This window comes from Phodopus roborovskii, unplaced genomic scaffold (genome assembly GCF_943737965.1).
Source record: "Phodopus roborovskii unplaced genomic scaffold, PHOROB, whole genome shotgun sequence".
Lineage (NCBI taxonomy): Eukaryota > Metazoa > Chordata > Mammalia > Rodentia > Cricetidae > Phodopus > Phodopus roborovskii.
Genome location: NW_026126480.1, coordinates 60722575 through 60735031, shown reverse-complemented (window position 1 = coordinate 60735031; position 12457 = coordinate 60722575).

The following is a 12457-nucleotide window of genomic DNA, read 5'->3' as shown; positions in this document are numbered from 1 at the left end:
TCTTTGAGTAGAGCTTTGACATGGAAGATGGCCTACAGCCAACATCCCAAGGGCTTCCTTTATGGCTGTTTCTGGGGAGTACTTGGGTTAGAGGGATCTGTCTATTCCTGACCCCAAACACCTGGGCTTCAGTGATGAAGGCTTCAGCCAAGCCAATGCTCCTGGCATGTGGCACCAAGCCCTTGGTACCAGCAGCAGTTGGGGCAGAACCCTATGCCTCTTTGATAGCCCTGAGCATGCAGTGGCCTCCACAGCCCATGATACTCAAGTCTCATGCACACAGCTCTGTCCCTGTATTTTTCTCCATACACAGAAATTTCTCTGAAGATCACAGGGTATTTTCTGTGGCACATGTTTCTTTCCTTGACCAAGTAAGTACATTGCACCCACCCACACTGTTGTGACAGATCATTGCTTTTCTTAGATTGGAAACTCTAAATAAACAACTGGTGTTCCCCCATCCCTCCTTCTGGATGGTGGGGATTTTGGTCTGGTGGCCCCTGAATATGCTCACACTGTTCCCTGTTTTTGCATGCTCGTAGGGATAGGAGTATCGACATGCATACATTCTGCATTTGGACCCAGCTAGATCCATCAGTGTAGAGACACTGTCTTGTCAGTCTCACAGTCTCAGCAATTGAGATTTCTCAAATAATAAATTCAGTCTCAGCATGTTTCTGCTTTTTTCATCTTTCATCCCTTTTGTTTTTCTCCAGTTTTTCTTCTCTTGCCTTTTTCTTGTTTTCCACATAAATGCTTTCCTTTGTCTCCTAGAGCACTGTAAATATAACAGCTGAAAATAAGTCTCACAAATGCCCATTTCTCCCTTTTTGATGTCCTCTACATGAAAAGATTTTTTCTCATGAAGAAGGCCTTATGAACTTTTTTTGTCTATGAAAGGTAACATGTCTATTACAAGGTGTTCTTTCAAACAAATTCCAGTCTTTCAGGTAAGTGTGTTTTTCTACTTAGTGTGAAGCACTTGGGAATGGTGAAATCTAGTATCTGTTGAACTAGAATCCTGAGCCTAAAGGCCTATCATGTCAGGTCCTCTACAGAAGTTTCAGACTCTGGATGCCTGTGAATAACTGTGCATCTTATCTCTTCTTTCTGTTATGATTGTGTGAATAACCTGATGATCGTTCTGGATTAAGTGAAGTAAGACAACAGTGCCGTTCACTGCAGAGTATCACTGCTCAAATCAACGTTCCTATGGTGTTTGTCATTAAGTGCTTTATTATTATTATTTTTCTTTATTCCTCCCATTTTCACCAACCCCATCTCACATTTTCTGAAAATATTCTTTGATCTTTCTAGTCCATATGCTTCTGTTGGCTCTAAATCTTTCTGTTTTCATAGAAACTCTAGTCATTCATTGGTCAAAGCCTTGATGAAAATTCTGTCCCGAATTTCAAATTTTCCTTTAAACTTTTTTGCTCCATGCTTTTGTGAGATTTCAGGTCAATCTCTCTTTATCTAGAGTGAATATTGTCTGGATTTTGAATATCTTTCAAAGGCCCATGTTTGAAAGGTGGCCTGAAATCTGTAAGGAGGTGGTGGAGTTTTTGAGAGGTCAGGTCTAGTTGGAGAAAGTTAGATGACCTTAGAAAGGCTATTGAGATCGTTGTCCATTCTTTCATAACTTCCCTGGGACACTAGAAGGTGAGGAGCTACTTCTGTCATGTGCTTCATCCTTGAGATGCCACCTCACTACAGGCACAAAAGCAAAAAGCCAATCAGCCAAAGATTATGAACTGAAATAAGCCCTTTGCCATAAAGTGATTTATCTCTGGTATTTGTTAAGGCACAGAAAACTAACAGCCATGTATTTCTTACTTTCCTGGGAATACTTTTTCTTTTGGGTTCTGGTAAAGTGGGATTATCTATTGCCTATGTCTTTGTGAGTGTAGTTAACTTCCTTGGGTTGGAGTTTTTCTTCCAGAACTTTCTATAGGGCTGCATTTGTGGATATGTATTGTGAAAATCTGGCTTTGTCATTAAATATCTTGTTTTCTCCGGCTATAGTAATTGAGAGTTTTGCTGGGTATAGTAGCCTGGTCTGGCATCTGTGGACTCTTAGTATTTATAGAACATCTATCCAGGACCTTCTGGCCTGGAGAGTTTCCATGGAGAATTCAGGTGTAATTTTGATAGTTCTGCCTTTATATATTACCTGACCTTTTTCCTTTGCTGCTCTTAATATTCTTTCTTTATTCTGTATGTTAGGTGTTTTGATTATTATGTGGCTTTTTTTTTAGTCCAGTCTATTTGGTGTTCTGTATGCTTCTTGTACTTTAATAGGCATGTCCTTCATCAGATTGGGAAAGTTTCTTCAATGATTTTGTTGTGTATGTTTTCTATACCTTTGAGCTGGGCTTCTTCACCTTCTTTATGCCTATTATTCTTATGTTTGGCCTTTTCACAGTGTCCTACATTTCCTGGATCATTTTTGTTAAGGATTTGTTGGATTTAATATTTTTTTTTTGGTTAATGAATCTATTTCCTCTAGTTTTTCTTCAACCCCTGAGAGTCTTTCTTCATTCTCTTGTATTCTGTTGGTTATGCTTGCATCTGTAGTTCTTGGTCGTTTACCCAGTTTCTCTATTTCCAGCATTCTCTCAGTTTGTGTTTTATTTTTTTTGTCTGTATTTCAGTTTTCAGGTCTTGAACTGTTTGAATTGTTTCCTTTACTTGTTTGATTGTTTTTTCTTGGCTTTCCTTATTTTCTTAAAAGAGATTTGCCCATTTCTTGCACTTTTTGGCTTGGTCTTTTTCTCTATTTCTTCCAATTTTTGTTTGTTTGTTTTTCTCTTCCATTTCTTTAAGGGATTTTCTCATATCATTGAGGGCCTCTATCATTTTTATGAAGTTTTTTTTTTTTTGTTGTTGTTGTTTTTTGTTTGTTTTTTTTAGTTCTCTTCTGCTTCATCTGCTTTGGTGTGTTCAGATCTAGTTGGTGTAGAGTCCCTAGATTCTCGTGGTGCCATACTGGTCTTTCTATTGTTGGGTGTTTTCTTGTATTGCTGTCTTCCATTGCTTCTTTCAGTGAGTCCAGGTGGAGTTTCTCTTTATGGGTGTAGTTGGGTGAGGAGTTCCATGTCAGTGACTCTGGATGATCTGAGCTCTCTTAGAGGTCTCTTGGGCAGAGGGCATGCAATGGGGCCCAAAGATCAGGTGAGTGTGGGCTCAAGGTGGTGTCTTGTGGATAGGCAGGTCCAGTGTGCTCAGAGAAGACCCAGGAAGTTTCACAGAGGTGGAGGGGGTGTTAGACCTGCACTCTGCCCCAATGTTCACCTCTAGCCGTGAATTTCTTTCTTTTGTTCTTTATTTTTGTTTTTTTATTTTCAAGACATGGTTTCTCTGTATTGTTTTGGAACATGTCCTGGAACTAGCTCTGTAGACTCACAGAGATCTGCCTGCCTCTGCCTCCCAAGTGCTGGGATTGAAGATGTGCTCCAACAACTCCTAGATGAAGTTCTTGCTAGAGCAATAAGAAAACAAAGGAGATCAATGGGATACAAATTTAAAAGGAGTAAGTCAAACTGTCACAATTTGCAGATGATATGATAGTTTACATAAGTGACCTGAAGAATTCTACCAGGGAATTTATATAGCTGATAAACACCTTAAGCAGAGTGGTAACAAGACTAACTCAAAAAAATCAGTAGCCCTGCTATATATAGAGAGATAAAGGGGCTGAGAAAGAAATCAGAGAAACATCACCCTTTACAATAGCCATAAACAACATAAAATATTTTGGGGTAACATTAACCAAGCAAGTGAAAGATCTATATAGCAAGAACTTTGAGTCTTTAAAGAAAGAGTTTAAAGAAGATATCAGAAAATGGAAAGATCTCTTGGATAGGTAGGATAGGATCAACATAGTAAAAATGGCAATCTTACCAAAAGCAATGTACAGATTCAATGCAGTCTCCATCTAAATCCCAGCACAATTCTTCATAGACCTTGAAAGAACAATACTCAACTTTATATGGAAAAACAAAAGACCCAGGATAGACAAAACAACTATGTATAATAAAGGAACTTCTGGAGGCATCATCATCCCTGACCTCAAGCTCTACTATAGAGCTATAGTAATGAAAACAGCTTGGTATTGGCACAAAAACGGACAGACAGACCAATAGAATTGAATTGAAAACACTGATTTTAACCCACACACCTGTGAACACCTCATTTTTTTTTTTTTACAAAGAAGTTAAAACTATACAATTGAAAAATGAAAGCATCTTCAACAAATGGTGCTAGCATAACTGGATGTGGACTTGTAGAAGATTGCAGTTAGATCCATATCTGTTGCCATGCACAAAACCTCAATCCAAATGGATCAAAGACCTCAACATAAATCCAGCCACACCTAACCTCTTAGACAAGAAAGTGGGAGGTACCCTTGCATGAATTGGTACAGAAGACTTCCTGAACATAACACCAGTAGCACAGATACTGAGTTTGACAATTAATAAATGGAACCTCCTGAAACTGAGAAGCGTCTGTAAAGCAAAAGACACAGTCAAAATGGCAGCCTACAGAATGGGAAATATCTTAACCAACCCCACATGTGACAGAAGGTTGATTTCCAAAATACACAAAGAGCTCAAGAAACTAGTCACCAAATCACTGAATAATCCAATTAAAAAATGGGGTACAGAACTAAACAGAGAATTCTCAATGGAGGAATCTAAAAAGGCTGAAAGACACTTAAGAAATTGCTCAACATCTTTAGTCATCAGGGGAATGGAAATCAAAACACATCTGAGATACCATCTCACACCTGTTAAAATGGCTAAATTAAAAAACACCATTGCTGGTGGGAGTGCAAACTTTAAAAATCAGTATGGAAGTTTCTATGAAACTGGGAACCAGTCTACCTCAAGATCCAGCAATTCCACTTTTAGGCATATATCCAAAGGATACACATTCTTACAATAAGAACATCTGTTCAACTATGTTCATAGCAGCATTATTTGCAATAGCAAGAACCTGTAAGTAACCTAGATGCCTGTCAACTAAAGAGTGGATGGAGAAATTGTGGTACATTTACACAATGGAGTACTACTCATGAGAAAAATACAATGGAATCCTGAAATTCACAGGCAAATGGATGGAACTAGAAGAAACCATCCTGAGTGAGGTAACAGTCACAAAAAGACAAACATTGTATGTACTCACTTATATATGGATGTTAGACATAGATCAAAGGTTTACTAGACTGCAATCCATACCTCCAGAGAAGCTAGGAATCAAGTAAGACTGTAAGAGAGACATACATGGTCCCCTGGTGAACAGAAAGGGACAAGAATCCCTGAACACATTGGGGGCATTGGGGAAGGGGGAAGGGAGTGAGGGAGAAAGAGGAGGGGAGAAGAAGAGGGAAAGGAGAACTTGAGGAATTAGGAAGATTGAGTGGGGAGATGAATAGAGGAGAGCAATAAAAGAGATATACATCAATAGAGGGAATCATTATAGGTGTAAAGAGAAATCTGGCACTAGGAATCTATTGCGGTTAATAAAGATCAGGATATACAAATAGGCCAAAATGATGTTTATTCAGGGAGAAATAACTTACAACCTAGACAGATGAACACCAGCAAGTTCCAACGGATGCTCTCCTTTTCGCATCCTGCCAGCAAGAGAGCGTTTCCGGCTCCTCCTCAGACCTCCTTCCACAGGTCACTTCCTCCCCTGGCTCCACCCCCAATGGGCGTGGTCAGTGCCACAGAAGGAGACAGTGAATATCCCACTACAATTCCCCTTTTAGTCTAAAGAAAAGATTTAGGCTTGATACAAAACTATATGCTAAACAGTGAATAACAATTGTGCTCTAAAAAAAGGAAAATCGAGAACAAAACGACCTACATATTTAGTTCTAGGGTGAAGGCATAACAGAGTTTACAATAGAGTTGTTCTAAGCTGGAAAGCTTAAGTCTAGTACCTAATATATCTAACTAGGAAGAGAGAATAATACTTGTGATAGTTTAATCTTCAACCTCATCAAGACCTGAGAGCGAAAGTAATGATACTAGGTAGACAGGGAGTGTAGATGGGCAACTTCCAAAAGGTGCAGCGAGGACAGAAACAGCAAGCTACCTGGACAGTCACCCAAGGTCTCACAGCAACATTGGTACACCCAGTTTTGGCTAAGGCCAATAGTACTTGACAGACCACAACAACAGCAGGGAGGTAGAATGGCTGTCTTACCCTGACTTGGCAAGGTTCATCAGTCTTCTATACTTGTCTCCTACAAGTTCATAGGACTGCATGTCCAAATCAGTGGTCAAGGTGGGGGCAGTTCTTTGCCCAAGAGGCCATTAGCTGAGGCGAGGATGGACTCCAGCAGGAGCAACAACAGTGTCCAACATATTTTCGGGAAAGTGCATGGTGCTGTCAGGAGCAACAGTGTCTCATGTCAATGGAGTACTAGTATTAAAACATTTAAATGCCATGTTCTGCATGTCTATGAAGTGATTGAAGATTAAGCATTTATGTCTGACTAATCTCATAGGTAAAGGAAACATGAGTGAAGATAATCTGTAATACTCAGGAACTTATGTAAAAAACTGAATGAAACTTCCCAGAGTGAAGCAGGGACAAATACCTAAACAATATAACTATGTACATATACATACATATAAATCCCTAAAATAGAGGTAGAGTAGAAATATCTAGACAAGAGTTAGGACTATAAAGGGCAGCAATGATAAATATCCCAAATTGTATCAATATACAAAATGTCTTAAATACAAGAAAAGTATACATACATAGAATATGGCAAGAATAAATGAGCATAAATTGTATCAATATACGAAATGTCTTGAACATAAGTAAAAGTATACATACATAGAATATGGTAAGCATTCTTCATTTACCAGATTTCTTTTTGATAACAAATACAGGAGAATTCCAAGGGCTGGTTGATTCCTCAATATGTCCAGCATTTAGCTGTACCTGAACCAGGCTTTCTAAAGCTTATAACTTCTCAGAGGTCATAGGCCATTGTCCTACCCAGGCAGGTTCATCCGTTACCATTTTAAGGGTAGGGCTTTTGGTTCCTCTGTTTGTTCAGCACTTGTATTCTGTTTTTGTACAGCCTGGATATTTGGTATTGTATAGTACTTTATAATATTTTTTTTCACAACCATGAGGTCATTTATGGTTCCTGTCTAATACTGGAGGAATGGTAATCTGTGTATTCCATTGCTGTAATAGATCACAACCCCCAAAATTTATCACTACATCAGCCACATATGGTCTCAACCTTCCTCTCTGTCCTTCTGCTCCTATACATTCAATCCATCTCGTGCTCTGTTTTAAGGTTTCAATCCCTAAGAAATGAACATTTACCTCATGCAGGGGCCATCTTCGAGGCCAAGATTTATTAGTTATGATAGTTATGTCAGCCCCTGTGTCAAGTATCCCATCAAACAGTCTGTTATTCATCTTAACTATCAATCTAGGCCTTTGACTGTTTATAGAGGTTTGCCAAAATATATGTTTTTTTATTTCCTTCTGTCATGTTTGATTCAACTTCCATCACTAGTTTGTCATCCAGAGCTGTATCAGTTTTTATAATAGGCACAGAATTTTCTAATTGTCCTGCGGGAGATTGTCCTCCACTGTGATTGGGAATGTTCGGACCACCTGTGACATGGGGGCCTTCGAGAGGCCCCCCCCAAGGTGTTTCCCGATGGTAAAGGGTTTCCTTGCTTGTCTCTGGTCGATCTACACTCATTTGTCCAGTATCTGCCTTTGCCACACCTTCTACATAACCCAGGAGGCTGAGGCCTTCTGTTCGATTCATTCCTGGGAGTGTTATTTCTAGAGATGCTTTGCCTACAATTTCTTTTTAGATGTCCTATCTTATCACAGTTATAACATCTGACATGTTGATCTCCTTTTGGCTTCTCCTACCCAAGCTTCTATTTAACCATAGTTAAGACCTCTGTTATCTTGATGTCTTCTCAGACCTTTAGATATGGCTTCTCCTACCCATGCTTCAGTGTTATTGTCATTATATTCAAAGTTGGCTGTATATAGGACCCATTCATCCAAGGGTGCTGATCAAAATTTTAAATGCCAAATCACTTGTTTGCATTGAGGATTCACATTCTCATAAGCTAAAGATTCTATGAGTATTCGCCTAGAATCTATGTCTGCTACCTCTAATTGTACTGCCCTAGATAATCTTTCTAGAAACACACTAAAGTGTTCTCTAGGTCCTTGCTTTATCTTGGTATAGGATTCCATTCTCTCCCCTAATTCATGAACCTTATCCCAAGCATTCAGAGCTGCTGTACTACATAGAAACAAGATATGTTCATCATAAGCAGCTTGGGTTTCTGCGTCAGCATAAAGACTTTCACCAAGAATTTTATCTTGGGGAGCTTTATAACCTTTCTTTAAGCCCTGAAGTTCAAGAGCTTTTGCTTCCTCTCTCCATAAAGCCCTCCATTCTAGTTGAGAGGAGTTGTCAAGGACAGCTGATATTAATTGATCCAAATCCTTAGGGGTTACCTTGTTATTCCTTGCCCATGATTCTATTAATTACTTCACACATGGTGAGTGCATGACATAAGAGAGTACTGCTTCCTTTATACCTTTTAAATCTTTCATACGTATTGGTTCCCACTGATATGCAATGACACTTTTTGGGTGTTTTTTTCGTTGCTGATTAATAGATACAGGAAAATCTCCCCTGACCCCAAATGGTGTGGAGAATTTTAAGTCTTTTTCATGCCCTGTTACCTGTAGTTCTTCTTCTGATGTATCAGATTGAAAGGCTTCTAAAGCCTGAAATCTATTCACCATTGTTTCTTTGAGTGTCTGAACTTTTTGAATCAAATAACTTTCTAGAGACTTCATTGCATCAGTCAGTTTCTTACTTTTTCCAACTACAAATGATTCCATGTTTTTAATATTATCATCCTTAGATAGTATCTGAATGGCATGTAAACTGCCTTCCAGAAACAATGTTCTATCTGCTAGCTTGCCATTATCCTCAGACATGGAAGAGATCATCTATTCTTTCTATCTGATGTTCCAGTTTTTTAAACTTATTAGTAGCTTCCTCCGACCAGGAATGAGCTGTTTCTGCTAGCGTGTTAATGCATTGCATTGTTTCTGTTTTGGTTATTGAGGCATCAGACATGGAACAAATTCTGTTTTCTACTTGGTCATTTTTATGTTCCATGTTTTGTATTCTACCTGTCAGCTCTCCAATGCCATCTTCAATGTTTTGAACCTTTTTCCTAAGCATTCTATGTTTTGAATCCTTGTTATTAAGTCTCCTATGGTTTGTACAAGTTCCTTATTGTTTGCTGTAATCTCAAACCATTTCTTTAAGAATATCAGGTTAATGATGAAACCCATTGCTATTAGAAAATAAATGTGTACATTGGTCCAGTCATAATTTTCTTCTGCTAAAATTCCTTCTATATACGAAGTAAAAGAATTCCTAAAGTCCTGCATTGTAAAATTATCTGCCATAGGTATGGAACAATTGATCTCAAATATTTTATCAGCTTAAATTGCAAAGGATATTACAATTACCTTAGGTGTAATTCTGCTGTCCTGGAACTTTGATGCTTTTAGTTGTAGATCTCAGCTTGTGATAGTTATGCCTGGAGGTGTACCACCAAATAGCGTCCAACAGCAGAGGATCCATCTGATCCCGTTTCTGTCCAGAAGTGTACCACCAAATAGTGTCCGGAAGTTTACCACCAAATAGCGTCCGACAGTAGGAATCTAAGAAATAGTGGGGAGACTACCTTAAATGTCCTTCTATTATAATGATAATGATGACTTAAATACTATCCTAGAGCCTTCATCCAGTAGCTGATGGAAGCAGAAGCAGAGATCCACAGTTAAGCACTGAGCCAACCTCCTGTATTCCAGTTATAGAGAGGGAGGAGTGACAAACAAAGGTGTAAAGACCACTCTGGGAAAGCCACAGAAATAGCTTACCTGAGCAAGTGGGAACTCAATCGCCCAAGTCTGACATCTGGGGAACCAGTATAGGACCCAACCAGACCCCCTGAACATGGGTGTCAGCTAGGAGAAATGGGTACTCTGTGTGGCCTCTGGCAGTGGAACCAGGATACATACCTAGTGCTGGAATGGACTTCAGGAGCCAATTTCTCATGAAGGGATGCTCCCTTAGCCTAGATACATGGTGGGAGGAGGGCCTAGGCCCTGCCCCAAATGACTTGACAGATTTTTATGATCCCTTATGGAAGGCCTCACACTCCCTGGGGAGTAGATAGAGGATAGGATGGGGGTGGGTCATAGGAGGATGGGAGGGAGAGGGAACTGGGATTGATATGTAAAATAATATTGTTTCTAATTTAAATAAAACTTACGTTAAAAGAAAAGAAGTCTGTTAATCTCCAACAATAGATAACACTTTGCCTTATAACAGGCAAGGAGCTATGGAAATCAGAACACTGTAAAATTATGTCAAAAAGTTTCATAGTGTGTGTAGACTTGGATGGAGATGGGTTAGTCCATTTCAGAGTAGAGTGAAATTCTCACTTTCATCCAAAGATAACTTTCCTCAGGTACTTGTAACCATCACAAGGCTTCTTCTAGCATTGTAAATAGTGGTAGACACACACTGATATAATCTTATTTGTTTTCCTACATAGCAAAATGACTGAAAGTTTTCAGGCTACATCAGGAGATTCAGACAAGCAGTACTTGCTGTGGTCAGCAAGCCACTCTGCTGATGATTTTGAGTAGCTCTCTGATTAATTCAGAAATCACAGGAGTTTCTACTGAACTTAGTGGTAAAGGGAATTGAACTTGATTCTGTGAAAATGAAAAGACCAAAGTAATGTGTGCAAAATCCAGCTGTATTTGAATTTATCTTCATAACTCAGAGCATTTTTGAAGAGGAAAGCAATTCAGCTTTTTATGAAACAGAATATTTTCCTGATCTACACAAAAGTTGAAGGTTTCTACAAGAAACCTTCCCAGAGGCTTATTTTCTTCCATGCAATTCTTTCCCACTCTCTTACTATTTTTAATGAAGAACTATTTTTCTGGGATTCTCTCTGGTCCATGCTAACCTGTATGAGGAGTAAAGTTTATTTAATTGATTTCCACCAGTGCTGCCTACACAAAGGACTTCTTGGCAGTGGTTCCTCATTGAAATTCTGGGTGATACAAAGGGAAGATTTAGAGTTATAGGGGAGGACAGAGAACAGAGCTTCATAATATAGCACTATGTAACAACACGTTTAGAGCTTCACATTGTGCCTTCCTATTGAAAATGTTCAGGAAGGTCAAAGTGAACTTGTTCTTCACTTAGCTGTCCCTGTGTGGGCTCAGACTCCCTGCAAGCCATGCTACTTCTTCTTGACATGTTCCTATTAGCTCACCTCTGAGTCAGTAAGGTCTCTGTGACTCTCAGGAAAGTTGGTCTGTTCCACATCTCTGTGTCCAGATAAAAATCATATATATATATATATATATATATATATATATATATATATATACATATGGACAGCTCTTCAGAGCGAAGTACAGTATTTTGAAGTAATGAATAGAACTCATGAAAGAAACCTCACATTATACCAGGTAGTCTCTAGGCAGTTTCTGTAGCTTTTAGATGGATGAGATGGTGACATGTGAAATTTTGACTTAAATTTCAGAGATTAGTTGCTTTTCCTACAACAGTCAGCACTAGATGCCTGATTTAGGTGCCTGCCTTACATGTCCAACTTATGTACTAGATGCTTGCTTTAAGTGAAAGCCTGTCTTTGATGCCTGCCTTGGGTGCTTATGTTAGGTGCCTGCCTTAGGTGTTTTATGCATGTCAGCTTTAGGTGTCCAACTTAGATGCCTGCCTGAGATGCTTGTCTTAGGTACTTGCTTTAGGTATATTCCTTAGATGCCTATTTTAAGTGCCTACCTTAGGTACAACCTTGAGATTCCTGCTATAAGGTTCCTTAGTTACTGATCATAAGATACCTCCCTAGGTCTCTATAAAAACTATGCTACCTGCAGTTAGATTATATGATTAAACCAGGATAATGTTATTCTGGTTTGCAGAAACATAATTAGAATATTTTCATTTATCCAGTATGATTATCTAAATAATTTCTTTCTCAGGAAAATTTAATGTTTTCTTTGTGGTGAAACTTTACAGTTCCAATTAAGGTTTTTCTAATTTTTCTAATCTGTTGTTATTCTTGATATTTCTTCTGAAAAAATTGTGCATATACATGTAGCTTGTATCTGATTACTTCATTAACCTTATCCTTATTAATCCCAAGAAGTGTATAACATATTTCACCTGTTTTCTACATAAACAACTTATTTTTTTGACAGTAGCAGAATGGCTGTTTTCTAATCATTTGTCTCTTTTTGTCTGCTCCTGAATTATGGAAAAACTATTGGAAAAAGTACTTCTAGTTTTACTTTTTTTTTTAACATTAAAGAA